The sequence below is a fragment of the Erinaceus europaeus genome, chromosome 8 (assembly GCF_950295315.1).
Source record: "Erinaceus europaeus chromosome 8, mEriEur2.1, whole genome shotgun sequence".
Lineage (NCBI taxonomy): Eukaryota > Metazoa > Chordata > Mammalia > Eulipotyphla > Erinaceidae > Erinaceus > Erinaceus europaeus.
The window spans coordinates 112741859-112768116 of NC_080169.1; the positions used below are offsets into that span (position 1 = coordinate 112741859).

The following is a 26258-nucleotide window of genomic DNA, read 5'->3' on the forward strand; positions in this document are numbered from 1 at the left end:
AGAACAGGAAAACTTTCTTCCTTTTTTAATTATTTATTTTCCCTTTTGTTGCCCTTGTTTTTTATTGTTGTTGTTGATGATGTTGTCATTGTTGGATAGGACAGAGAGAAATGGAGAGAGGAGGGGGAGGCAGAGAGGGGAAGAGAAAGACAGACACTGGCAGACCTGCTTCACTACCTGTGAAGCAACTCCCCTGCAGGTGGGGAGCTGGGGCTCCAACCAGGATCCTTATACCGGTCCTTGCACTTTGCACCACTTGCGCTTAACCCAATGCGCTACGGCCGGACTCCCAGGAAAACTTTCAAGAGGGGATTGAATATGGAGTTCTAGTGGTGGGAATTGTGTGGAATTGTACTCCCCTTATCCTATGGTCTTGTCAATATTTCCATTTCATAAATAATTTTTTTAAAGTACCAATTGGGGAGTCGGGCGGTAGCACAGCAGGTTAAGCACACATGGTGCAAAGCGCAAGGACCAGTGTAAGGATTCCAGTTCGAGCCCTGACTCCCCACCTGCAGGGGAGTCGCTTCACAAACGGTGAAGCAGATCTACAGGTGTCTATCTTTCTCTCCCCCTCTCTTCTCCTCTCTCCATCTCACTCTGTCCTATCTAACAACGACAACATCAATAACAATAACAATAACTACAACAATAAAAAACCAGGGCAAAAAAAGGGAATTTTTTTTTAAAGTGCCAATTGCCCTCTGAATCTGTTGTGATTTGAACAGTTGAAGACATTTGATAATTTGCTTACAGCAGCCCTAGAATACATAAGTAGTATCTGATGTCCATATAAAAAAGAAAGCAAGAGGGGTTGGGTGGTGGCACACCTGGTTGAGCAAACTTGTTGCAGTGCTCAAGGACCAGCTTCGAGCTGTGGATGTTATTTGTCTGAAAACTTCTTCATTCCTTCCTCAAAACTCATTGATAACCTAGCAGGGTAAAGTATTCTTGGGTGGAGATCTTTCTCAATCAAAATGTTTGAATGCATTCTGCCAGTTTTGGGGATGTTCTTTATAACTTTATTGTTTTAATTATTATGTGACTCAGTGAATTTCTTGGGAGCTCTTTAAGTATCTTTGATCTGAGAATCTACTTCCTTCTCTAATCTAGGAAATTTCTCAGTGAATATCTCTTCAAATATTGGATTCTGTGCTTCTCTCTTCTATCTTCATTTCGTTTTTTCTTTTTCTTTATTTTCACATTTGACAGTAAATACAATAGTTTGTACATGCATAACATTTCTCAGTTTTCCACATAACAATAAAACCCCCACTAGGTCCTCTGTCTCACTTTTCCAGGACCTGTACTCTCCCCACCCACCCCAGAGACTTTTACTTTGGTGCAATATGCCAACTCCAGTTCTGGTTCTACTTGTGTTTTCTCTTCTGATCTTGTTTTTCAACTTCTACCTTATTTCACTTAACTTCTGACTTATTTCATTTAACATGAATTTTTCAAGCTCCATCCAAGATCGGCTGAAAACAGTGAAGTCACCATTTTTTATAGTTGAGTAGTATTCCATTGTGTATAAATCCCACAACTTGCTCAGCCACTCATCTGTTGTTGGACACCTGGGTTGCTTCCAGGTTTTGGCTATTACAAATTGTGCTGCTAAGAACATATGTATAAACAGATCTTTTTGGATGGGTGTGTTGAGTTCCTCCTGAGGATATATCCCCAGGAGATGAATTGAGGATCATAGGGTAGGTCCATTTCTAGCCTTGTGAGAGTTCTCCAGACTGTTCTCCACAGAGATTGGACCAATTTACATTCCCACCAGCACTGCCAGGGATTGACCTCATGGTTGAGAGTCCAATGCCTTATCCACTGCACCACCTCCCGGACCACTCCTTAGGTTTTTCTATGAATACTATCATGTCATCTGCAGATAGGGAGAGTTTGACTTCTTCTCTTCCAATCTGTATCCCTTTAATTCCTTGCTCCTGCCTGATTGTTATGGCAAGAACTTCCAACACTATGTTGAATAGTAATGGTGATAGTGGGCATCCCTGTCTAGTACCTGATCTGAGGGGAAATGCTTCCAGTTTTTCACCATTGTGTATGATGTTGGCTGTAGGTATGCTATATATAGACTCCACTATCTTCAGGAATTTTCCATCTATTCCCATTTTTTTAGGTGTTTGATCATAAAGGGATGTTATATTTTGTCAAAGGTTTTTCTCTGCATGTATTGATATGACCATGTAGTTTTTGGTCTTGCTTTTGTTGATGTGGTGGATCATGTTGATTGATGTACATATATTAAACCAACCTTGCATCCCTGGGACAAACCCCGCTTGGTCATGATGAACAATCTTTTTAATATATTGCTATATCCGGTTGGCTAGAATTTTGTTCAATATTTTAGCATCTATGTTCATCAGAGATATTGGTCTGTAGTTTTCTTTTTTGGTTGTGTCCCTGTCTGCTTTGGTATATCAAAGTGATGTTGACCTCATAGAAGCTGGGAGTATTCCAATGTCTTCAGTCTTCTGGAAGACTTTTAAAAGTAGAGGTATTAGTTCTTCTTTGAAGGTTTTGTAGAATTCATTTGTAAAACCATCTGGTCCAGGACTTTAATTTTTGGGAAGGTTTTTGATAACTGTTTCAATTTCATTAGCTGTGATGGGCCTGTTCATATCATCTAGTTCCTCTTTATTTAATTTTAGAAGTTTGTAGGTATCTAGGAAATCATCCATTTCTTCCAGGTTCTCTAGCTTGGTGGCATATAGCTATTAATAGAAGCCTCGCATGGTATGTTGAATTTCTGCGGTACCTGTTGTGATATCTCCTCTTTCAATTACGATCTGATTTATTTGGGTCTTCTCCCTTTTGTGTTTTGTGAGTCTGGCTTAAGGTTTGTTGATTTTGTTCCCTCTTTCGAAGAACCAACATTTACTTTCTTTGATTTTTTTGTATGGGTTTCTTATTTTCAATGTTATTGATTTCTGCCCTAACTTTAGTGATTTCTGTCCTTCTGGTTGCTTTAGGGTTCCTTTGTTCTTCTTCTTCTAGGTCTTTAAGATGTGCAATCAGGCTGTTTATTTGTGTTTTTTCTTGTTTTCTAATGTGTGCTTGTATGGCTATGGACTTCCCTTTCAGTACTACCTTATCTGTGTCCCAAATATTTTGATAGCTTGTGTCTTCATTTTCATTAAACTCTCAAAACATTTTGATTTTTTCCTTTATTCCTTCTTTGACCCAGTAGTTGTTAAGTAGTATACTCTTGAGCTTCCACATTTTGGAACTATTACTAATCTTTTGTTGATTGTTAAGTGCTAGTTTCATTCCACTGTGGTCTTAGAAGATGCTTGGGATGATTTAAATGCTCTTGAATTTACCGATCCTGTCTTTGTGGCCTAACATATGGTGTATCCTTGAGAATGGCCCATGTGGACTTGAGTAGAATGTGTATTCCAGTTTCTTGGGATGAATAACTCTGAAAATGTCCAATAGTTCTAATTTATCTCCTCATTTAGCTCCTTCATTTTCTTATTGATTTTCTGCCTGGATGATCTATCAAGTTGAGAGAGTGGGGTGCTGAAATCCTCTACTATGACTGTGTTGCTGTTAATATATTGCTGTAACTCTTTCAATAGATGTTTGATGTATTTAGATGGCTTCTCATTGGGTGCATAGATGTTAATAATTGTTAAGTCCTCTTGATTGACTGATCCTCTGAGCATTAAGTAATGTCCATCCCTGTCTTCTTTAATTTTATTAATTTTAAAGTCTATCGTGTTAGATATGAGAATCGCTGTTCCTGACGTTTTTTATGGGTTATTGGCTTGTATGAGTTTTTCATCCTTTCACTTTGAATCTGTGTTTGTATTGTTGAGTTAGGTGAGTTTCCTGTAGACAGCATATTGTTGGGTTGTGTTTTCTGATCCATTTTCCTACTCTGTGTCTTTTAATAGGTGAATTCAGGCCATTGACATTGATATCAAAGATTGAAGATATTTTAATGCCATTCTTATAGAGCTTTAGAGTGTTCTGATATATGGCCTATTTATGTTTGTCTGACTGTTTATAGGAGACCTTTCAGAACTTCTTTCAGGGTAGGCTTGGTGATAGTTGGTTCTTTCTACTGTTGCTTGTCTGAGAAGGTTTTTATGCTTCCATCTAGTCTGAATGACAGTCTAGCAGGATACAGTAGTCTTGGTTGAAAGCCTTTCTCATTGAGCACTCGATAGATATCTTGCCATTCTCTTCTGGCCTGTAGTGTTTGTGTGGAGAAGTCTGCTGCTAACCTTATGGGTTTTCCTCTGTAGGTGACTATTTGTTTTTCTCTTGCAGCCTTCAGGATCCTTTTTTTATCCTTATTCCTTTCCATTCTAAATAGGATGTGTCTTGGTGTCTTTAAGTCTGGGTTAATTCTGTTTGGGACCCCCTGGGCTTCTTGAATCTTTATGTCTTTGTTGTTGTCTAGACTAGAGAAGTTTTCAGCTATTATGGCCTGAAGAATGCTTTCATCCCCTCCCTTCCTTCCTCTGGAAAGCCAATGATGTGCATATTATTTCCTTTGAAGTTATCCCATATGTCTCTGTTGTTGTTTTCAGTATCTTTTAATCTCTTTTTGAGATCTCTTCTTTTTTAGTTGTCTTTAATTCATCCTTGATCTTGCTAATTCTGTCTTCAGCCTCACTGATTCTATTCTCTCTCCCCTCTACTGTTTTCTGGAGTTCATCTATTTTGTTACCCTGTTCTGATACTATATTAGCTTGTTCAGCTAGTTGTGTTCTTAGCTCAGCTATTTCAGCTTTCAGCTCTCTAATAACCTTGAGATAATTAGTGCTTTCTTCCAAAGTCTCATTGATTGTTTCTGCATTTCTGATGACAATTCTTTCAAACTCTTTACTCAATCCTGTGATTATTTCCTTAACTAGTATTTGGATGTTGACATCATTATTTTGTGCTTCAACCTTTGGGGGGCTTTTAGCTGGACTCTTGTCCTGGTTCATTTCTCTAAAATTTCTTCTTGTTGGTTTAACCATTCTATATACTATGTTATGAGGTTCCTCTCTCAATACTATTCAAATTACTGATCACTCTTGCCTGGATTGACTTGTGTCTAAGTAAGGCACTTAAAGGGTTCACAGTTGTGGAAATTAACAGTTGTTTCAATAGTATTTTAATCCCTTATTTGGAGCTCAGTGGCTTTAAAAAGCCTCTTTTGTTCTTTTTCTTCCCTGTAGGCTATGGGAGCCTGAGGGCTTTTAAACTATAAGTAGGCTTTTTAGCTTAATCCCTCACTCCTGAACAAAAGATAAAGCAGGGTGGGGGAGAGATATTACAGTGGTTATGCAAAGAGACTCTCACACCCTAAGCATCCAAATCTCCAGGCTCAATTCAGCTTCTCTGCCAAGCTGGGCAGCACTGCTGGGCCCTGTGAGTTTTTAAATGAGTCCCATTTATAATCTGTAGGTTCTGAGGCAACTATTCACTATGTTGTCATCGGAAGAACAACATGGAAAGGCTCCCACACACAGCCCCACTGCTAGGCCACCAAGGTGTAGATCTTCTCCTGAGTTTCCTGGTTAGTTCTCTGTCCCCCTGTCAGCACAGGGTCTCCCCACTGCTGCTCCAGACTCTGAGGGCAGTAGCAATGGGAACTCACAGTTGTATTTGGTGAGTCTTAGGGGAGTCCTCTCCTCCCTTCAGCCATCTTTTTGTTGGTAAAACAGACTGGAGGTGGTACCTCAACTGGTAAACTGCCAGACTATTACCAGCCACTTAATCTCTCCGTAGGCTCCTCAAGACAAACATATTTGCACTCATCAGTGATTTGGTGGTTTCCTGAAGTCATTCAAGTCCTGCCTTGTTGTAGTCACAAATGATCTCCTTTGGTATTCCTAGTTGACCTGGGAGAGGAGAGGAGAGAAACACAGCTGCTGCTCACTTCTCTCTATTTTTCTTGTACCCTTATGATGTATATGTTGTTCTTCTTGATGTTATCCTATAACTCTCTTAGATTATCATCATTTTAGCCCTCTTTCTTTCTTTCTTTTGAGAGGCTTCCTCTCCCTTATTTTCCTGACCTCCACTTTGACCCTTTGACCTCTGTCTTCCAACAGGTGCCCCTCAGTTGTGTATTTTTAGCTCCCCATTGCCACTCTTCATTCCTCTGATAAGAGTTGTGATTTTTTTTTTCTATAGTCTCCCTCATTATTTCTGATTTTATTGCAGCACTGCTCCATGGATCTTCCTAATCAGCTGATCATCCTTAAGACTGTAGCTTTGAAATCAGGAGGATTATAAAACTCTGCTGAATTTGGGGTTTTCTTCAAATTGCTATCTTGGCCTATCATTGTGGGTGATTTGCTCTGTCTTCTTTCCATGATGTTGGAGTCTCCATAAAGCCAAGCTCAGCAGTCTGTGTTTGAGGAGGCTTGGACAAGATTCACAGTCACCACTGCTTTCAGCCACCTGTCATTGCCAGGTAGTTTACAAACTCTGTGTCACTCTTTCCTTTTATCTCCCTTCAGTTGTAAAAATGGTGGAGCAGGTTGGGTAGGCAGCAGCACAGGTGAACAGGCCACAAAGGTAGCAAAGGTCAAGCTGCTGTGGACAAATGCAGTGACAGTGGCAGCAAGAGGGGTCCAACTGGGATGGCTGGGCAACTGCAAAGGAGGCAGGCAGCAGGCAACTGTGGAAGAGAACTGACAGACAAGAGTAGCAGTAGCAGAAACAGCTGTCTGGGCCACATGTGCAGCAGTGCTGAGAATCCAGTAGGAGGGGAAGAGACTACAGCAGCCAGAGTATGGTCAGGTAGGGTATAACTGTAAGCAAGGGGAGCAGATCTTTACCTCTGATGTGAAAGTCTCTCTGTTTTCCCTCACTGTCTAGATTCTGGGCCTTTTATTTGGGTAGTTTATCTGAGCTCCAAGTTCCTGTCTATGCTGCATTTTTCTGTGTATGCTGAAGTTCTTGTAGTGGCGGTAAATGAAAATGGGACCTGCTCATCTCACACCATCTTGGCCAGAAGTCCAGATGCAACTATTTTAATCCTACTGTTGAAGAAGGTCAAAGGATAAAGACTTGCCTGTGACCACAGAGTTTAAGAAGAGTAGAAGAGTTTGGGGAGATATCACAGTGTTTGCATGCAGGAAGTCCCAAGTTTAATCATAGTACTGCATAAAACCACAGCTTAATGGTGCTCAATGGTCTGTCAGTCGGTCCCCCCTCCCCCGCCCCATGAAAGGAAATAAACCTAGGCAGGGGAGATCGTGTGAGGGTTATGCAAAGAAACTCTCATGCCTGAGGCTTTGAAGTCCCAGGTTCAATCCCTCACAGAACCATAAGCCAGAGTTGAGCTCTGTTAAAAAAAAAAAAAGATAATAATAATAAAATAAAAGTAGGCAAACCTGTTTTTTTAAACCAACAGAATCTCTTAGGCTGATAAGCACAACTTGAAAAAAAATAACAGCAGAATAGAGAAACCAATTCATATCTGCATAGGTACTCAAATTCTGTATTTTGCCCCTCACCCTCACTATCTATTCCCAGTATCCTTCAACCAGAACCATCCTGAATCATCACTGCCTTTCACAAGACAGATGCAAGAATCTGCTTACTCACTGATGCCAACACTCTAGGGGTCAGTAACCTCAGAGTCTGACCCATAGGGTGCAGGATCTTTGAGGGAAGTCTGACGTTCTTCAAAGAGCAACAAGCAGGAAATAGCTTTCATTCATAACCTTCAGGAAGGTCAGAGTGAGGAAATTAACAGTTACATCCTATGACTTGTCAGGCATTGCCTCAAGTACTCTATAAACTCAATCACAGAATAGCACATCTTCCAAGAGAAATGACAAGATGTGTGTCCACATACATCCTTCCACACTAGAATTCACAGCAGCATTATCACCAGTGACCGTAAAGTGGAAACCATCCAGATGTCATTAACTGCTGAATAAACAAAACATGTTCTATCCATACAATGGACTATTCCTCAGCCATAAAAGGAGAGAAGTACTGAGTCATGCCACAATATAGATGAACTACAGAGTCATTTGGCTAAATGAATAGAAGCTATTCACAAAAACTCACACACTGTGTGAATCAGTTTACATGACACATTTTGAACAGGGAGATTCATTACAACAGAAAGCATGTTAGTCTACAACCATACCATTTTGTACTCACCAATATCATCTGATCTTGGAAGCTAAGCAGGGTTAGGTCAGATTGGTATGTGGATGGGAAAAACAGATTTAGTGGTTATCTGTTGTTGGGGGAGAAGGGGGCTGGGGAGTGACTACTGCTGGCTTCAAGATTTTTTTTCTAGGGGTGATGAAGTGCTCTCAAGTTGATTGTGGTGGTGGTTTGTTTCACAGTTCTAAGAATATACTTAGTACCATTTAGTTGTACAATATGGGGCCAGCCTTTTGGAATATAACTAAAATATGCCTACTAGCTATCTACAAAATGGAGGACCCCCCAACTTTTCATCTGCACTATTCCAGCCTTTAAGTCCATGGTTGGTCAACAACTTGTTTGGCTTTGTATGTTAACTCTCTTTTCAGCTAGCATGATGCCAACCAGACTTCCCTGGACAGACCGACAACCCCACTAATGTGTCCTGGAGCTCCACTTTCCCAGAGCCCCTCCCCCTTCCAGGGAAAAAGAAAGACAGGCTGGGAGTATGGATCAACCTGTCAACGCCCATGTTCAGAGGGGAAGCAATTACAGAAGCCAGACCTTCCACCTTCCGCACCCCACAATGACCTTGTACCCATACTCCCAGAGGGTTAAAGAATAGGAAAGCTATCAGGAGAGGGGATGGAGTTCTAGTAGTGGGAATTGTGTGGAGTTGTAGTGGTAGGAATTGTGTGGAGTTGTACCCCTCTTATCCTATGTGTTAGTCAATGTTCCTTTTTATAAATAAATTAAAAAAAAAAAAGAGCTAAGTGGAATCCAAAAAAAACATGGGGCCAGCAAGATAGCACAGGTGTACCTGCTTTGTCACTCATGTGACTCACGTTGCAGGAAGCCATTGGGGGGGGGGGAAGCTCAGTGCTGTCTCCCTCTCTACATCTGTTTCTCTTGGTCCCAGAGCCCGGCTCCAGGATGCCAATCTCTCTTTCACAAGCTATGGCCCAGTGTTGAGAGAATGAAGCTGTGGAACTGGGATTCTTACTAATACAGATGTCAAGAAAAATTATCACCAAACCTACTAAGGCAACAGAAGACAAGTTACAGGGGCAGCAGACACACTGTGGAGTTCGCCTACCTGCTGGGTCACCCCCTTTCCTGCAAAAACGTCCCTTCATTCACTCACAGGCCTTTGGGGAAACAGGCAACTATGTTGGAACGTTGATCCCAGCCCCCACTAGTGCTGATTGGCTCTAGGAAGGATCGTGCCCTAGTTTGGCCAATCAAATCCCTCTTAGGGAGTTGCAATCAACTGCACACCACCAACTTGGAAACAGGGCACCCTCAGAGACAGCCATTTCCCATCCTGTGGAGAAAGAAGCAGAGAGCACCGGGCTGTGGGGGGAAACAAGGGATGCCAGAGGAACACTGGCATTGCACTCCCTGGATCTCGTCTACTCGTGACCTGGCGGTATTCCTGCCCCTAGCTCCACACTTCACAACTGAGTTTGCTAGGCAAACCAAAGCATTCCTACTGTGGCCTTGTGAGCAAACATAGCAAAAGGAAAGCTAGGGCATGTGGGTGTTGGGCATGAACCTGCACCAAAGGTTCAAGGTTCAATCACCAGCACCACCAGACGCCAGAGTTTAGTCGCACTCTAGTAAAATAACAACAAAATTAACACACACACACACACACACACACACACACACACACACACACACACACACACACACACGAGTCTGCATCCTTAAGGCTGAGGTGGAGCAGAGGTCAGCAGCTGAGGAAATTAAAATTCCCACTGAGTTTGCCTCCAGTCTGGTTCAGGAAGTTGAACGTGATCTGATCATTCCCATGACATAATTAAGAGTCAGCGAAGCAGCTTTCAGGAAGTCCCTTGCCCTCTTCAAAGACACTTTTCACAAGAGCATCTGCAGTCTTGGTAAGACCCTTGTCATGAGACCTAATCTTTCCAAGGAGATTCAGCAGCCCCAGGAAATGGCTCAGTAGGTAGAGAGCTTGCCCTGGATTCAAGCTCTGGCTCGACATGGGGCATCAACAGAATTCCATGAGTGATGAAGTGATGCTTTGGGGCCTCTCTCTCTCTCTCATTCACCTTCTCTCAAAAGAAATAAAGATAATGGGGAGTCGGGCGGTAGCACAGCGAGTTTAGCGCAGTGACGCAAAGCACAAGGACCGGCGTAAGGATCCCAGTTCCAGCCCCCGGATCCCCACCTGTAGGGGAGTCGCTTCACACGCGGTGAAGCTGGTCTGCAGGTGTCTTCCTCTCCCCATCTCTGTCTTCCCCTCCTCTCTCCATTTCTCTCTGTTCTATCCAACAACGATGACAACATCAATAACAACAACAATAATAACTACAACAATAAAACAACAAGGGCCGGGCGGGGGTAGATAGCATAATGGTTATGCAAACAGACTCTCATGCCTGAACATCAAGTTCCAGGTTCAATCCCCCGCACCACCATAAGCCAGAGATGAGTAGTGTTCTGGTAAAAAAAAAAAAAAAGGGGGGCAACAAAAAGGGAAAATAAATAAATATGAAAAAAAAGAAATATAGATAATGGGGAGTCGGGCGGTAGCACAGCGGGTTAAGCGCAGGTGGCATAAAGCACAGCGACCCGTATAAATATCCCGGTTCAAACCCCTAGATCCGCACCTGTAGGGAAGTCGCTTCACAGGCGGTGAAGCAGGTCTGCAGGTGTCTGTCTTTCTTTCCCCCTCTCTATTTTCTTTCTCCTCTCTGCATTTCTCTCTGTCCTATCTAACAACAATGACATCAATAACAACAACAATAACTATAACAATAAAAAACAAGGGCAATGAAAGGGAAAATAAATGTTAAAAATTTTTTAAAAAGAAATACATATAATAAAAAAAATTTTGTTTTGGACCAGGAAGTAGATGGTGGTATTGAACTCTTGGTGCAAAAATACTCTGGGTCATTACCCAGCACTGGGAGAAACAAAAGTTACAAATAAGTAAAGATGTGAAGGGTCTATTGTAATCAGGAAGATTTACTGAAGCCGTGGGTGCAGTTCCACAGGACATGGCATCTGAAGGTGTATGTTTTCCTTCTGTCCTTCCCAATATAACCCTACTGAAGAAACTAGAAACTCCAGCCTCAACTTGGAATGGGTTAATGAGAGGTTACTATGGCTAAGTCAGCAAATAAAAGACAGGTCTGCCTTTTTCATTTCTGATCTGCAGTACACAAGGAAACAGCTCTCACAGTTCTGTCACACATGCACATACTGGCAAGGACACATCTGAATGAAAAACATTTACAAGAGGCTGAGTTGCCTGGACACCAGAAGAGCTGAGCTGACAGGAGGAAAGGAGCAGGCGGCTCCTTTTCCCATCCCTCTATTTATGGGAGCCATTTCCCTTCAGGAAGTGTGGAGCCCCTTCTCCCAGGACCCCATGGGCAATGACGCCTGCACTGGCTGACCCAGCCTTCTACGGCCTCCTCCTGGCTTCAGTGGAATTCCCCGGGTGACCCAGCCAGTCACTGTGAACCCAGGCTTCTGAGAGGTCCCATCAGGTGAGGAAATCCAAAGAGGAGAGGGAAAAGTGGATGTATAACGGAGCGAGAGATAACTTCTGACAAGGAGAAGCTCCCAAATAGGAATGCAAGAAGGTGCCAGGGAGGAAGTGAGGGCTAGAAATGACAGCACATGGCCCGGTTTTGTCACTCTTCTGTGGCACGTGGCTGAGGTGGGACCATGACCCTAAGCAAGTCCTAACTTTTCACTTGTCCAGGGTGACTCAGTTGCTCCAGAGAAGCTGCCCCACCACATCCTGGGCCTACTAGCTATGGATTCTTAAGATGGCACTTCTTTTTCTCTTCTTTCCAGTCAACTGAAAAGCCTACTACTTCAGAAACATGAGAGACTTCTGAGATTAGTGTGTGTGATGTTACAGAAGTGATAAATGGTGGCCTGAGAGGCTGCATAGTGAGTAACCTGCAAGCGTCAGGACCTGAATCTGACCCGTTTGTTGCATATGCCAGAGTGATGCTCTGGTTCTCTCATTCTCCCTCTCTCTCGCTCATTAAGAATTGATAAATGGGGAGCCAGGTGGTAATGCACTGGGTTAAGCACACATAGCACAAGGACTGGCGTAAGGATCCCGGTTCGAGCCCCCAGCTCCTCACCTGCTGGGAGGTCGCTTCACAGGCAGTGAAGCAAATCTGCAGTTGTCTATCTTTCTCTCCCCCTCTCTGTCTTCCCCTCCTCTCTTCATTTCTCTTTGGCCTATCCAACAATAACAGCAACAACAACAATGGAAAACAAGATAGACCAGATGCTTGAACCTGGGTCCTTGCACACCGTAATGTGAGCATTTAACCAGATATACTACCACCTGGTCCCATGTATGTGTTTTTCTGCAAGGTTGCAAGAACTTGATGCTTCCAATCAAACTGTAACCACCAGTCAATGACCAGCACTGATAAAGCACAGACTATTCTAGAAGCCAGATTCCATGGGGGCTGTTTCACTGATCCCCACAGCCAGCCCTACCACGGACCCCTTAGTGCCTGCAGGGACTAGCTCCCCAAAGCCACATGAAGGCTGTCCCACTGGAGTCCAGGTGCTGAAGACCCCACAGAGGGAGCGCCGTGGGGGCAGGCTGGCTTATAGAAAAGAGCCTGGCACCCGGCAGCTTTGTCCCTCACGGTCCCCTGCATGCAGGCATCAAGACCTGCCCCCTCCACCCCCAGAAAACTGTCTTGGGACTTGTTTTCCTCTCAAAGGTCTTCCTGGTGTTCAGTCTCACCAAATCTCACCCAAGGGTGGTAAAGGAGATAAGGAAGGACCCCCCCTCCCCTCTGTCCCCACCTCATCCCCCCGCCACCCCCCCCCCCCCCCGCCAGTACCCTGTCCTGGCCTCAGAGCACCTGGAGCCCCCACCCACCCCGCATAACAGATCAGAGACTCAGGCTGCACCAGAAGTCCCCCCACTTAAAGAAGATGCACTCCACGGCACATACCCCCACCCTGTGTTTGTTGGCGTGGGGGTGGGGAACAGGGGAGGGTGGCTCTGGTCCCAGCTGAGCTGCCCCAGTCTCCTTGCTCCCCTCCCCTGCCCCTTCCTGCCCTCTCTTCCTCTCCTCCCCCACCCCTTTCCCACCCTCTCGGGCTGGCTTCTGTTCCTCTTTCCATGAGCAGAGCCCTTCCAGCCTGGCACCCAGCCAGCACATTTGGACAAAAGACAGCAATCTTCCAGAGAGACGTCATCTCCCATCCCCTTTCTTGGGGCGGGGGAAGGGGGAACTGAGACTCCCACCCTGATCCCAATTCTGGGAAAAAGATGGTACAACCCAGGTTAGAAGCAGTGAGAGCCGAGTTCAAACGCCACTTCTGCTATTTGAGAGCCATGGGACTGTAGACGAGTTCCTTTGCTTTTTTTTTTTTTTTTTTTTTTTTTTTGAGGTTGGGACCCATGTCTCATACATGTGGGGATGTGGGTACAGGTCCACCTGTGAGCTACATCTCCACTCAGATGAACATTCTTTTTTTCATTGCTGTTATTTCGTTGGTGCCAGGGACAGAACCCAGGTTCCCACACTTGTGAGCACACACTCTACTCCCGGACTCTTCTGTACCCACTCCCCTCCTGCCCACTGGGGGTATCAGCAGCAGCTGTTTTGAAAAACAGACAGGAGGTTCACTGCGACGGGTCACCAGGGAGGTGGCACAGTAGTGGGGCACAGGGCTGGCATGCTTAAGGTGCCAAGCTGGAACTCTGGTACCGTGTATGTGAGTTATGCTCTGGAGGCCAGATGGTGGTGCACTCGGTTGTTACCATGTGCAAGGATGCAAGTTCAAGCCCCCTGTCCCCACCTGCAGGAAGACACTTCCCAAGTGGTGAAACAGGGCTGTAGGTCTCTCTTTCTCCACCTCAGTTTCTCTGTCCCTATCTAATAAATGAATAAATAAAATATTGTGTAAAAGACAGAGAGTGATGCTCTGATTCTCTCATCATAAAGAAATACATCTTAGGGAGTCAGGCGGTGGCGCAGCGGGTTAAGCGCAGGTGGCTCAAGCGCAAAGACCGGCGTAAGGATCCCGGTTCGAGCCCCCGGCTCCCCACCTGTAGGGGAGTCACTTCACAGGTGAAGTGACTCTTTCTCTCCTCCTCTCTGTCTTCCCCTCCTCTCTCCATTTCTCTCTGTCCTATCCAACAACAATGACATCAATAATAACTACATCAATAAAACAATAAGGACAACAAAAGGGAATAAATAAATAAATATTAAAAAAAAATTTTTAAATACATCTTAAAAAAAAAAAAAGGCAGCCCAGGAGGTGGTATGATAGATAAAGCAACAGATTCTCAAGCATAAGGTCTCGAGTTCAATCCATAGCATTGAACACACACCAAAATCATGATCTGGTTCTCTCTCCACAACTCTCTCGCTGTGATAAATAATTACTTTAAAAAAAAAAAAGAGGGAGTTGGGTGGTAGCACAGCTGGTAAAGCACTGGTGGCACAAAGCCCAAGGACCAGAGTAAGGATCCCGGTTCAAGCCCCTGGCTCCCTACCTGCAGGGGAGTCACTTCACAGGCAGTGAAGCAGGTCTGCAGGTGTCTATCCTTCTCTCCCCCTCTCTGTCTTCCCCTCCTCTCTCCATTTCTCTCTGTCCTATTTGACAACAACAATAATAACTACAACAATAAAACAACAAGGGCAACAAAAGGGAATAAATATAAATTTTTTTAAAAAAGAATAAAACAAAGTTGCGTCTCAAAAGCATTCAGCAACAACATATGTCCTAGAAGAAGCAGCCAACTGGCATCTTGCATATTTATGTCTTGAGCTTCACTCTGCTAACAGAGCCAGCAGGAGCACAGACTATAAGGCGCTGTGCGGTGCCGCAGCTGACTGAGTGCCCAAGGATCCAGGTTTAAACCCCTTGTCCTCACCTGCAGGGGCAAAGCTTCACTAGCGGTGAAGCAGTACTGCACGTGTCTCTCTCTTTCTCCCTCCCTAACTCTTCCTTCCTCCTCAATTTCTCTCTGACTCTATCAAATATAAGAAAAAATTTTAAAGGAGCACACTCTACAGAACTTCTCACCAGATGCTCGTGTGGTCTTAGCTTTCACAAGTGCAGTCCAACTCGGCCTTGGGGTTACACTGTGATCTGTAGGTGTGGGTCCTGAACTTGGTATTATGTGCAAGTAATAAAGTGCACCGCTGCCTAGGCCTGAGTCCTGAACTTTTGGAAAGGGAGCCCAGCCCGCCCTGGAGGACCATTCAGTGGCTCATCCTGACCTTTCCCTCTCCCTCTCCCTCTCCCCCCTCCCCCTCCCTCCCAGCTTCCTGGCTCCTGCTCAGCTAGCTGGGGCCCTCAGTATGTCTGTTTACTATCCATGCCTGGTGTTTCGGCCTCAGTTGTGCAATGCCTGGGAACACAGCCCTTTCTCTCGAGCTGAGTTCTGAGATATGGGAAGTGGACTTTTCTCTACAGCTGCACTTTGTGAGTCTGAGCTTGGGCGACAGCCAAAAGGTTATCCAAGATATTCATGCCTGAGGCACTAAAGAGCCCAGGTTCAATCCCCAGCACCACCAGAAGCCAGAGCTGAGCACTGCTGTAGTGCCTCTCCCCACCCCACATCTTGATTTCTCTCTGCATCTAATAAATAATTTTAAAAAAAATTAGATGATCTTTTTCTTTACTCAGGGCAGAGGGGAGAGATGGAAGCAGATTTCAGGGACACAGGCAGGAGCCGAGGAGCTGCCTCGTGGGTTCTCCCACTGCTGTCTTGTCCTCCTGACCACAGCCATGTCCTCTTTCCAGCAAAAACCAGCAGCCTGAACCCGAGTCAGGAGTACGTCCAGAAGCAGCCTCTCTGACTCTGTCCCCCATCTCTCTCTCTCTCTCCGGGTCCCAGGACAGTGACCTCAGCTGCCTGTTCAGGAGAGGGAGCCCCTCCTGGCCCTTCAGAGGCTCCCCTCCTGCTGCTCTTCCCAGCCCCTTAGTGCCATCAGTTCAGACACAGAGCGTAAACAGAGAGCACTGCTCCCTGTTTGATGTCCTGGGAGCCATAAACACAGCAGAGGAAGTGGGGCAGATGGAAGGGGGACTGTGGCAGCTGGGTGCCAGGGGGTCAGGCTTGAAGGACAGCCCCCTTTGCATCTAGGAGCTGAGCAGCCCTCACCTGCAGCTCACAGCCCTCTCCCAACCCTGTGCATACAGCAGAGCCTGGCACAATGCTAGGCCCCCTGTGTCTTCCCCCAGCACCCAGTTATCTGCCTCTCACTCCTCGGACTGGACTCAGGGCTCTCCTCTGGGGTGGGCAGGAAGGGCTAGAGGGCAGAGGGACGGTACTAAGTCCCTGCTGCCTAGGTCCACACACCAGGGCCAATGGGGGGAGATGCCCACCTCTCCCCTCCCCGCTACGCATCAGTTGCTCACTTAAATGTGACCCTCCCGTAGTCCTTTCTTTCTCTCTCTCTTTTTATAAACACACACACACATATTTATTTATTTATTTTAACCAGAACACTGCTCAGCTCTGGTTTATGGTGGTGCAGGGAACTGAATTTGGGACTTTAGAGCCTCAGGATAAGAGTCTCTGCATAACCATTGTGCTATCTAACTTCCACCCTCTCTATTTTTTTTATTGTTATCTACTAATTTATTTTTTATTGCCACCAGTGTAGTTTTTAGAGCTTGGTGCAGGTACTACGAGTCAAGTCCACCACTCCTGGGAGCCACTTTTTCTTTCTTTCTTTCTTTCTTTCTTTCTTTCTTTCCTTTTCTTTCTATTTTATTTAACAAGACAAGAAAAATTGAGAGGAGAGGGGGAGATAGAGAGGAAGAGAAAGAGAGACACCTGCAAACCTGCTTCACCTCTCATCTCATAAAGTGTCCACCCTGCAGGTGGGGAGCCGGGGCTCAAACCAGGGACCCTGTGCATGGTGACGTGTGCATAACTGGGTGTGTCACTGTCTGGCCAACTGTGTTTTGTTTCTTAACTATAGTGCCAGGGTCTCCTGCATGCACAGAACCATGGGACAGCCTCCACAGGTCAACTTATTATTATTGTTGTTGTTGTTATTATTATTTTACATCTTGTAATAGCAGCCTGAGAGATGGTACAGCGAACGGGGTATTGGACCCTGAAGCATGAGGTCCTGAGTTGGATCCCCAGCATCACATGATCCTGTGTGATGCTCTGTTCTCTCTCTCTCTCTCTCTCATGGTAAAGCTAAAGTAATCTTCCCACCCTAGTGCACGGCAACCCTGTCTGTCACCACAGCTGCTTCACAGAGAACTTTGTGTTAAATGAACCCAGCCCTTACTGCATCCTCTGGTGGGAAGAGAGGAGGCACGAAGGAGAGTGGGGAGCGCCGCTGGGTGGCCGAGTGTGTGACCCAGCCCACTCCCCAGGTGTCAGTCAGTTTACACCACAGGCAGAGCCGCGTCTCCATGGGGTCAGGGTGGCAGGGACACAAAACTAACAAAGTTGAGACCGGCTGTTGGATGGCCGTCTACAAAACCAAACAGGGATCAGAAACTTATCTTCAGAGTCTTGTAGTGGTCACCTGGTTGAGCTCACAAGTTACCACACACAAGGACCTGGGGTTCAAGCCCCTGCTCCCCACCTGCAGAAGGGAAGCTTCACAAGCAGTGAGTCAAGTACTCCAGGTGTTTATCTCTCTATCTTCCCATCCCTCTCAACTTCTCTCTATTTCTATTTAAAAAAAAAAAAAAAAAAGGGCCACCAGGAGAAGTGGATTCATCATGCAGGCACCAAACCTCAGCGATAACCCTGGTGGCAATAAGAAGAAGGAGGAGAAGGAGGAGGCGGAGGAGGAGGAGGAAGAGGAAGGAGAAGAAGAAGAAGAAGAAGGAGAAGAAGAAGAAGAAAGAAACCCATTTTCACAGCCTGGGATAAATGGATAAATCACTAGAATCTCAAGCATGAACTCAAGAATGAGGTCAGTCCTCGACACTGCATGTGCCAGAGTGATGCTCTGGTTCTCTCTCCCTCCACCATGTGTATGTATATTTCTATGTGTATTTTTTATAGAGCAGGAAAATCAAGAGGGAAGTGGGAGATAGAGAGGGAGAGAGAAAGACACCTGCAGCACTGCTTCACCACTTGTGAAGCTTCCTCCCTACATGTGGGAACTGGGAGCTTGAACCTGGGTCCTTGCACATTATAATACATGTACTCAACCTGGTGCATCACCACCCAACACCAATAAATAAATAAATACATTTATTTATTTATTTTTCTCTTTCTTACCTCCTTTTTTCTAGAGCATTGCTCAGCTCTGGCTTATTATCGTGGTGCATGGGATTGAACCTGGGACTTCAGAGCCTCAGGCACCAGAATCTTTTTGCATTACACTATCTCCCCACCCTCCTTTCTTTTAATTTTTTTCCTGTATATATATGTGTATATATATATGTCTTTTTTTCATTTTTTCCTTTATTGGGGGATTAATGTCTTACATTTGACAGTGAATATAATAGTTTGTACATGCATAACATTTCTCAGTTTTCCATATAACAATACAACCCCCACTAGGTCCTCTGTCTTACTTTTCCAGGACCTGTACTCACCCCACCCCCACCCACCCCAGAGTCTTTCACTTTGGTGCAATATGCCAACTCCAGTTCTGGTTCTACTTGTGTTTTCTCTTCTGATCTCGTTTCTCAACTTCTGCCTGACAGTGAGATCATCCCATATTCATCCTTCTGTTTCTGACTTATTTCACTCAACATGAATTTTTCAAGCTCCATCCAAGATCGGCTGAAAATGCTGAAGTCACCATTTTTTATAGCTGAGTAGTATTCCATTGTATATATACCACAACTTGCTCAGCCACTCACTCATCTGTTGTTGGACACCTGGGTTGCTTCCAGGTTTTGGCTATTACAAATTGTGCTGCTAAGAACATATGTGTACACAGATCTTTTTGGATGGGTGTGTTGGGTTCCTGAGGATATATCCCCAGGAGAGGAATTGCAGGATCATAGGGTAGGTCCATTTCTAGCCTTCTGAGAGTTCTCCAGACTGTTCTCCACAGAGGTTGGACCAATTTACATTCCCACCAGCAGTGCAGGAGGGTTCCTTTGACCCCACAACCTCTCCAGCATTTGTTGCTGCTACCTTTTCTGATGCATGACATTCTCACAGGAGTGAAGTGGTATCTCATTGTTGTCTTTATTTGCATTTCTCTGACAATCAAAGACTTGGAGCATTTTTTTCATGTGTTTCTTGGCCTTTTGGGCCATGTCCTCTCCCCATTTTTGGATGGGGTCATTTGTTTTATTGTTGTTCAGTTTGGCAAGCTCTTTATATGTTTTGGTTATTAAACTCTTGTCTGATGTATGGCATGTAACATCCTCCTTTCTTTTTTAGACTTTTTGTTTTGTTTTAATGGGAGACACACACACACACACACACACACAGGGAAACTAGAGCACTGCTTAGCTCTGGCTTATGCTGGTGCTGGGGACTGAACCTAGGAACTCAAAGCCTCAAGCTTGAAAGTCTTTTTTTTTTTTTTTGCTTCCAGGGTTATTGTTGGGGCTCAGTGCCTGCACTATGAATCCACTGCTCCTGGGGGCTATTTTTTTCCCCTTTTGTTGCCCTTGTTGTTTACTGTTGTTGCTATTATTGTTGTTGTTATTACTGTCCTTGCTGGATAGGACAGAGAGAAATGGAGAGAGGAGGGGAAGACAGAGAGGGGGAGAGAAAGATAGACACCTGCAGACCTGCTTTACTGCCTGTGAAGCGACTCCCCTGCAGGCGGGGAGCCGGGGGCTCAAACCAGGATCCTTTAGCTGGTCCTTGCACTTTGCACCATGCTGCGCTGCCTGGCCCCCGTAAATAAATACTCTTCAACAAAGAAGAAGAAACTAATTTTCATAGGCTACACATCCTGAAGAAAAGAAACTTGAGTGTATTGCCTCTATGAATGCACTATACTATGGATCTGCTGACTTTATGTCAGTAAGAAAGAGAGAGAAGTAGATATCAGAGCGCTACTCAGTTCTGGCACAGCACAGTGCCAGGGACCAAACCCAGGATATCTGGACCTCGGGCATGAAAGTCTGGTGAGCAAGTGCTGTGCTACGTCCCTGACCTTACAGACTGTGAGTTGTAACTTGCATGTTAACATAAAGAGAAACCCCTGGTAAATTTGGTGGAGAGTTAGGATGGGAACATCTGGGTGAGGGAGGAGAGGAGTACATATTTTAATTTTGTTTTTAACAGCCAGAGTGGAAATCTCTCTTTTTCTTTTTTTTTGGGGGGAGACAATTCCACCGCTTCTGGCAGGCTCTTTTTCTTTTTTTTTTCCCAGATAGATCGTGAGAGACAGAGCAAGGTAAAGAGGGAGAGAGACAGAGAGAGAGACCAGAGACCACAGCACTGCTCTACTGCTCAAAGAGGTGCCCCACCTTTCTGCCCCATGCACATGCTCCCAAGTGGTGGCTGGGGGCTCGAACCTGAGTCCTCATGTATGGTAAGTGAGCCCAGAGATCAAACCTGGGACTCTTCACGGGCAAATCTTTCACCCTATCTCTACAGCCATAAAACCTATTTTAGGGAGCCAGGCAGTAGCACAATGGGTTAAGTGCATATGGCGTGAAGCGCAAGGACCAGCGTTAAGGATCCTGGTTCCAGCCCCTGGCTCCCCACCTGCAGGGGGGTGGCTTCACAGGCAGTGAAGCAGGTATGCAGGTGTCTATCTTTCTCTCCCCCTCTCTGTCTTCCCCTCCTCTCTCAATTTCTCTCTGTCCTATCCAACAACAACAGCAATAACAACAACAACAATAATAACAACAAGGATAAACAAAGGCAACAAAAGGGAAAAAATAGCCTCCAGGAGCAGTGGACTCATAGTGCAGGCACTGAGCCCCATCAACAACCATGGAGGAAAAAAAAAAACTATTTTAATCCAGCAATGCCACTTCTAGGAAGCTATATTTCAGAAATATTAACAAGCAATGGAGACTATGTGTAGTAGGTAAAATCAGAAACAACCACTTGCTCATAAATAGACAACTTGGGTTTTGTTTGATTGTCTGTGATGAGAGAAGAGGGAAGGAGGGTGAGAGGGAGGGAGGGAGAGAAAGAGAAAGAAAGAGAAAGAGAAAGAGAGAAACCAGAACATCCCTTGCACACATTATGTTGGAAATTGAACTCAGGACTTAATGCTTGCGAGTCCAATGCCTTATCCACTGCACAACTTTACAGACCTACAGATAACTTTTGTTGTCGTTTTTAATTTTTTAAATTTTCACCAGAGAGCTGCTCAGTTGTTCAGGCTTATAATGGTGCTAGGGATGGAACCTGTGACCTCAGAGACAGGCGTGGAAATCGTCTGCAGGACTATTACGCTGTCTCCCCAGCCCATCGACAGATCACCTGTTAAACACATTAAATCACTACAAAGGAACAGCAGGCCGCAGCTGAGGAGAGGACAACGTAGCTATCACACCACAAAGATCCATTCTCACAAAATACAGTTAAATGATGACAGCTTGCCTCCACTTTTGTTCACGAGTGGGTTAGAGGAGAAGCAGAAACTTCGCTGCCAGGTGATCCAGTCAGAGGCCAAAGACACTTGAGTATCCGGAGGGAAGTAGAAAGAACACAAAAGTCAGAGGCGCGGCGCCCCGGAAAGGCAGACCCAAGTCCGGTTCCAGGCTTCAGAAAGAGAAAGATGCCACAGCTGTTCAGTGGTGAGGCCGGTGCAGCGTTGCACACTATATCCCCCCAATACCACCAGCAGCCCTGACTGCAGACGCTTTGCAGTGATGTGTTAGAACCTCCGCTTTGAAAAAACGCTTCCTGCAAAGCTTTACAGCAATGTCTTCAAGTGCCAGCTCCGGGTGGCTTTAGATCTTGATACTGAAGGCGGGGATCAGCCAGTGGATTAAGAGTAACACGCTTCTCCACTTGAACTGCCATGGAGTCCTTGCCTGTGGAATCTGAGGGTCCTGTCTCACCCGCCCCCCCCCCACACACACACAGTGCACCCAGCCCTCTAAGTGATCATTAAAACACTAGGCTGTACCTTAAAATTTCAGGGCCACCTTCTGAGATTTGGGTCTAATCAGACTAGGGAGGGACCAGGCCTTATGCAAAGGCCTCCTGCCATTGAGTGTGCCCGTTACAGTGTACCCCAAGGTAAAAGTGTTGAGCAAAGATGGCTGGGGAGATAGCTCAGCTTGTAGAGTGCAGGCGTCCTGAGGCGCCCGGTTCAAAGCCAGGCTCCACTTGTGACAGAGGTGATCCACCCATTTTCTCTCTCTCAGGTGACACTTTCTGCCTACCTTGTGTCAAATAAACGGGGGGGGGGGGGGAGGAAGGCGGTGGCGCACTCGGTTAAGCGCACATATTACCATGCTTAAAAACCGGCTTCACGAGCAGAGAAGCAAATCTGCAGGTGTCTTTCTCTTTTCCTCTCCGCCTCCCCTCCCCCTCAATTTCTCTCTGTCCTATCAAGTATAATAGAAAGAAAAGAAAAGAAAAAATAACTTCTCTTCAAATAAAGAAACGATCTGGGCCTGGGAAGTGACAGAGTGCAGGGCTTACCAACGCGAAGGCCCAAGTTAGATCCCCAGGGCTGCGTGTGCCGGAGAGATGCTTTGCTTCTCTTTCTCTTTCCCGACAATAAATGTTTTTCTTGGGGGTCGGGCGGTGGTGCAGTGGGTTAAGTGCACGTGGCGCAAAGCGCAGGGACAGGTGTAAGGATCCCGGTTCGAGCCCCCGGCTCCCCACCTGCAGTGGAGTCGCTTCACTGGCGGTGAAGCAGGTCTGCAGGTGTCTATCTTTCTCTCCTCCTCTCTGTCTTCCCCTCCTCTCTCCATTTATCTCTGTCCTATCCAACAACAAAGCAACGTCAACAATGGCAATAATAACCGCAACGAGGCTGCAACAACAAGGGCAACAAAAGGGGGAAAAAAATGGCCTCCAGGAGCGGTGGATTCATGGTGCAGGCACCGAGCCCAGCAATAACCCTGGAGGGGAAAAAAAATAAAAAAATAAATAAAATAAATAAATGTTGTTCTTTTTTCAAAATTAATCTTCAAGAAATGTTACCTAGTGTGACCGGGGAGGAAGCAGAACCTCGGTTCCTAGCTCCTAGCTCCGTTCATTTTAGGTCACCCTGCAGTAGCACAAGTGGATTCATGAGGGGAATCTCAAATGCTGTTCCCCACGCTGCCTGCTGGGGGCGCTCTGGTCTGGGGTCCTGGAGGTTCAATGAACAGCCCATCACACACCCATCCAAAGGGTCTCTTCTGTGCTGAGGGACCAGGGGACCTAGCTGCCCAGCACTCACCTGTTTAACAACCCTGAGCTGACTGACTCAGTCCCACCAACAAAAAGAAGGAGGAGGAGGAAGAGGGGAAGGGGAAGGAGAATCAGCACCCCCCCCCCCCCAGTTGGACCAGGAAGGTAGTCCAGGAAGCCAGCCTGGTGACATTGCCTCTTTGCAGCTTTGTAGCATCTTCACACTGGGCTGTGTTCTGTGTGACTCTTTAGACTTTTTTTTTTACACACAACAACCTCCCAGTTGAGCTCAACTGGGAGAGGAGGGGCTCTTTGGGAGGCTAGGAGGTGGCGTCCCTGGTTAAGTACAAATGTCACCATGTGCAAGGACCCAAGTTCAAACCGCCGGCCCTCAGCTGCTGGTGGGAGGCAGGGTGGACGGGACACACACACACTTCACAAGTGGTTAAGTAGTGAAGCAGTGTCTCGGGGTCTCTGTCTCCCTCTCTGTCTCCTCCTTCTTTCTCTATTTCTGTCTCTATCCAATAAATAAGTGAAATATATTTTTATATATATTTATTTATTTATTCCCTTTTTTTTGCCCTTGTTGTTTTATTGTTGTAGTTATTATTGTTGTTGTTGTTGGATAGGACAGAGAGAAATGGAGAGAGGAGGGGAAGACAGAGAGGGAGAGAGAAAGACAGGCACCTGCAGACCTGCTTCACTGCCTGTGAAGGGACTCCCCTGCAGGTGGGGAGCCGGAGGGTGCCAACCTGGGATTCTTGCACTTTGCGCCATGTGCACTTAACCCACTGCGCTACCCGACCCTCTACTCATGTAGTTTTGATGGATGGAATCCCGCCCCAGCAGTGCTCAGACATCTAGGAATAAAGTGCAGGAGGGCAGTCTGTCCACTGACCACTTTCTATTCCTCCTCACCAGATCTCTTGTGCCCAGACTCCAGCAGGAATTCTGCTCCATTCTGACCCAGGTACCCCAACTTTCTCCTCCTGCCCTGGGTGTGTGTGTGTGTGTGTGTGTGTGTGTGTGTGTGTTTGGGAGAGAGAGAGAGAGAAATGTAAAGATGTCAGCAGAAGGGACGGAGTTCTTCACACACACATCCCCGTGTGGAAGCTCAATAGCAACATCACTGCAGTTGGGGAGACAGCTCCGGAGAAGAGAGCCAGACTTCCATGTGGGAGGCCTCAGGTTCCATCCAGAGATGAGCCCTCATCTCTCAATAAATTAATTTTTTTTTTCCTATCCCTTGCTGCTAGGGCTTCATGCCTACACGAATCCACTACTCCCAGCAGACCTTTTCTTTCTTTCTTGTCTTGTTTCCAGATAAAGGACAAAAGGCAGAAACAGAGAAGGAGGAGACGCCATAGCACTGCTTCCCCACTTGTGAAGCTCCCCCTTTGGCCTGGTGGTAGCTGGGGCTCGAACCTGGATCCTGACAGTTGGGGAAAGGAGCTCTAGCCAGAGGGAATTATCTCCAGGCCCCCCTACTTAAGTGTTTTTTTCTTTTTTAAGTGCCAACACACACACACACACACACACACACACACACACACATTGGGGGGCGGGGGGCCCTATTCGGTCTCCAGCACCCTGGCGTGTCACCAGACGGCCAAGTCCACCTCCACACCCGCTGGCAGCGCGCCTGGCCCCCCACTTCGTCCAGGGCCCCCACTGCGAGTGCACCCAGCTCCCCGGAGACCCTCCTAAAAATGGTGACCTGCTTCCCGTGTCCCCTGGGCGGCGTGGACTCCCACCCAGTCCTCAGGGACAACGTGGGGGTGCCGCCAGAGCACCGATGCACCTCTCCCTTCTGGTTCCCCCTGGGCTGCAGACTGGGGTGCAGGGAGAGCCCGCCCCTACCCCCGCCCGCTTCCCCCACCCCCACTCCCACCCTCCCGACCCCCGGGTTCCGCGCTGGGCCCGGCTCTGGAAGCCACACCGAGGCCCCAGGGACGTCTGGGGTCACTCGACTCAGTTCCGCGGGGGCCCCCGAGCCCGGACCCCGAAACCCAGCCGGCGGCCTGCAGACTCCCCGCTCCCCAGTTCCTGCCAAGGCTGCTGCAGCCGCCTCCTCGCAGCCCCCGAGAGTCCTCCGGTCGGGCCCCCGCCCCGGGAACCTCCCTCTCGGTGCACCCTCCTCCGCGACGCCCCCAATGTCTCCTCGCTCGACCCCCGCCGGTGCACCCCCATGTTGACACCCCCCCAGCGCACCCCTTCCACGACGCCGCCACGGGCCCCCTCCTCGTTCCTCTCCCCTCTCGGTGATTCCCTCCCAGCGGGGTCCCCTCCGCGATCGGGGGCGCCCCCTCCCCAGCCGGCGCGACCTACCTCCGGGCGGGCTCCGGGGTGCAGCTGGGGGTCGCGGGGCGGCTGGGCCCGGGGGCGCCATGACCCTGCGCCCTCCGCCCTGCAGTCGCCGCGGATCGCGGAGCCAGCGCGGGCCCCGGGACCCCGCCCCCAACCCCGCCCCCTCCCCCACCCCGGGCCGCGCGCCCCCCGCCCCGCCCCGCCCCGCCCCGCGCGCTGAGCTCATCCGCAGCTGGCTGGCGCCCGCCCGTCTCCACGGCAACGCCCCCCGGGGGCGCGGGCTGGCGCGCCGGTAAACTGGACCGTCTGCGGGGGCCCAGGCCTGGGCGTAGGAGGGGGGCGCTTAACCCTTTGGCTGCTGGAGACCACCGTCGCCTGTCCCCCCTCGCCCCCCATTCAGTGGGCTCCCGACCCGTGCACCCCCAACACACTTTTCCAACTCTAAGTGATGGGGGAGGGGGTTCCCCTCTTCTCCCAGCTTCTGATCCAGACTTTCAAGAACACTTGCTAGGGGTCAGACGCGGGCTGGGTGTTAGAGACACCACCACCCCCCGGGCAGTGAGGT

The 26258-nt window shown here is 47.2% G+C and overlaps 1 protein-coding gene across 2 annotated transcripts in view; it reads right to left on the reverse strand.

The window, feature by feature from the left end:
• DENND2A (DENN domain containing 2A) overlaps window positions 1-25851 on the reverse strand; it is a 111514-nt gene extending 85663 nt beyond the window's left edge. Inside the window, exon 1 of one of the 2 annotated variants that reach the window (XM_060196701.1) lies at window positions 25715-25851. The gene's annotated coding sequence lies outside the window, so the exon portion shown is untranslated. Of the gene's footprint in view, window positions 1-22687; window positions 22773-25714 lie in introns of those variants that run through there. The other variant, XM_060196702.1, reaches the window with a different exon arrangement.
• Between the last annotated feature and the right edge of the window lie 407 nt (window positions 25852-26258).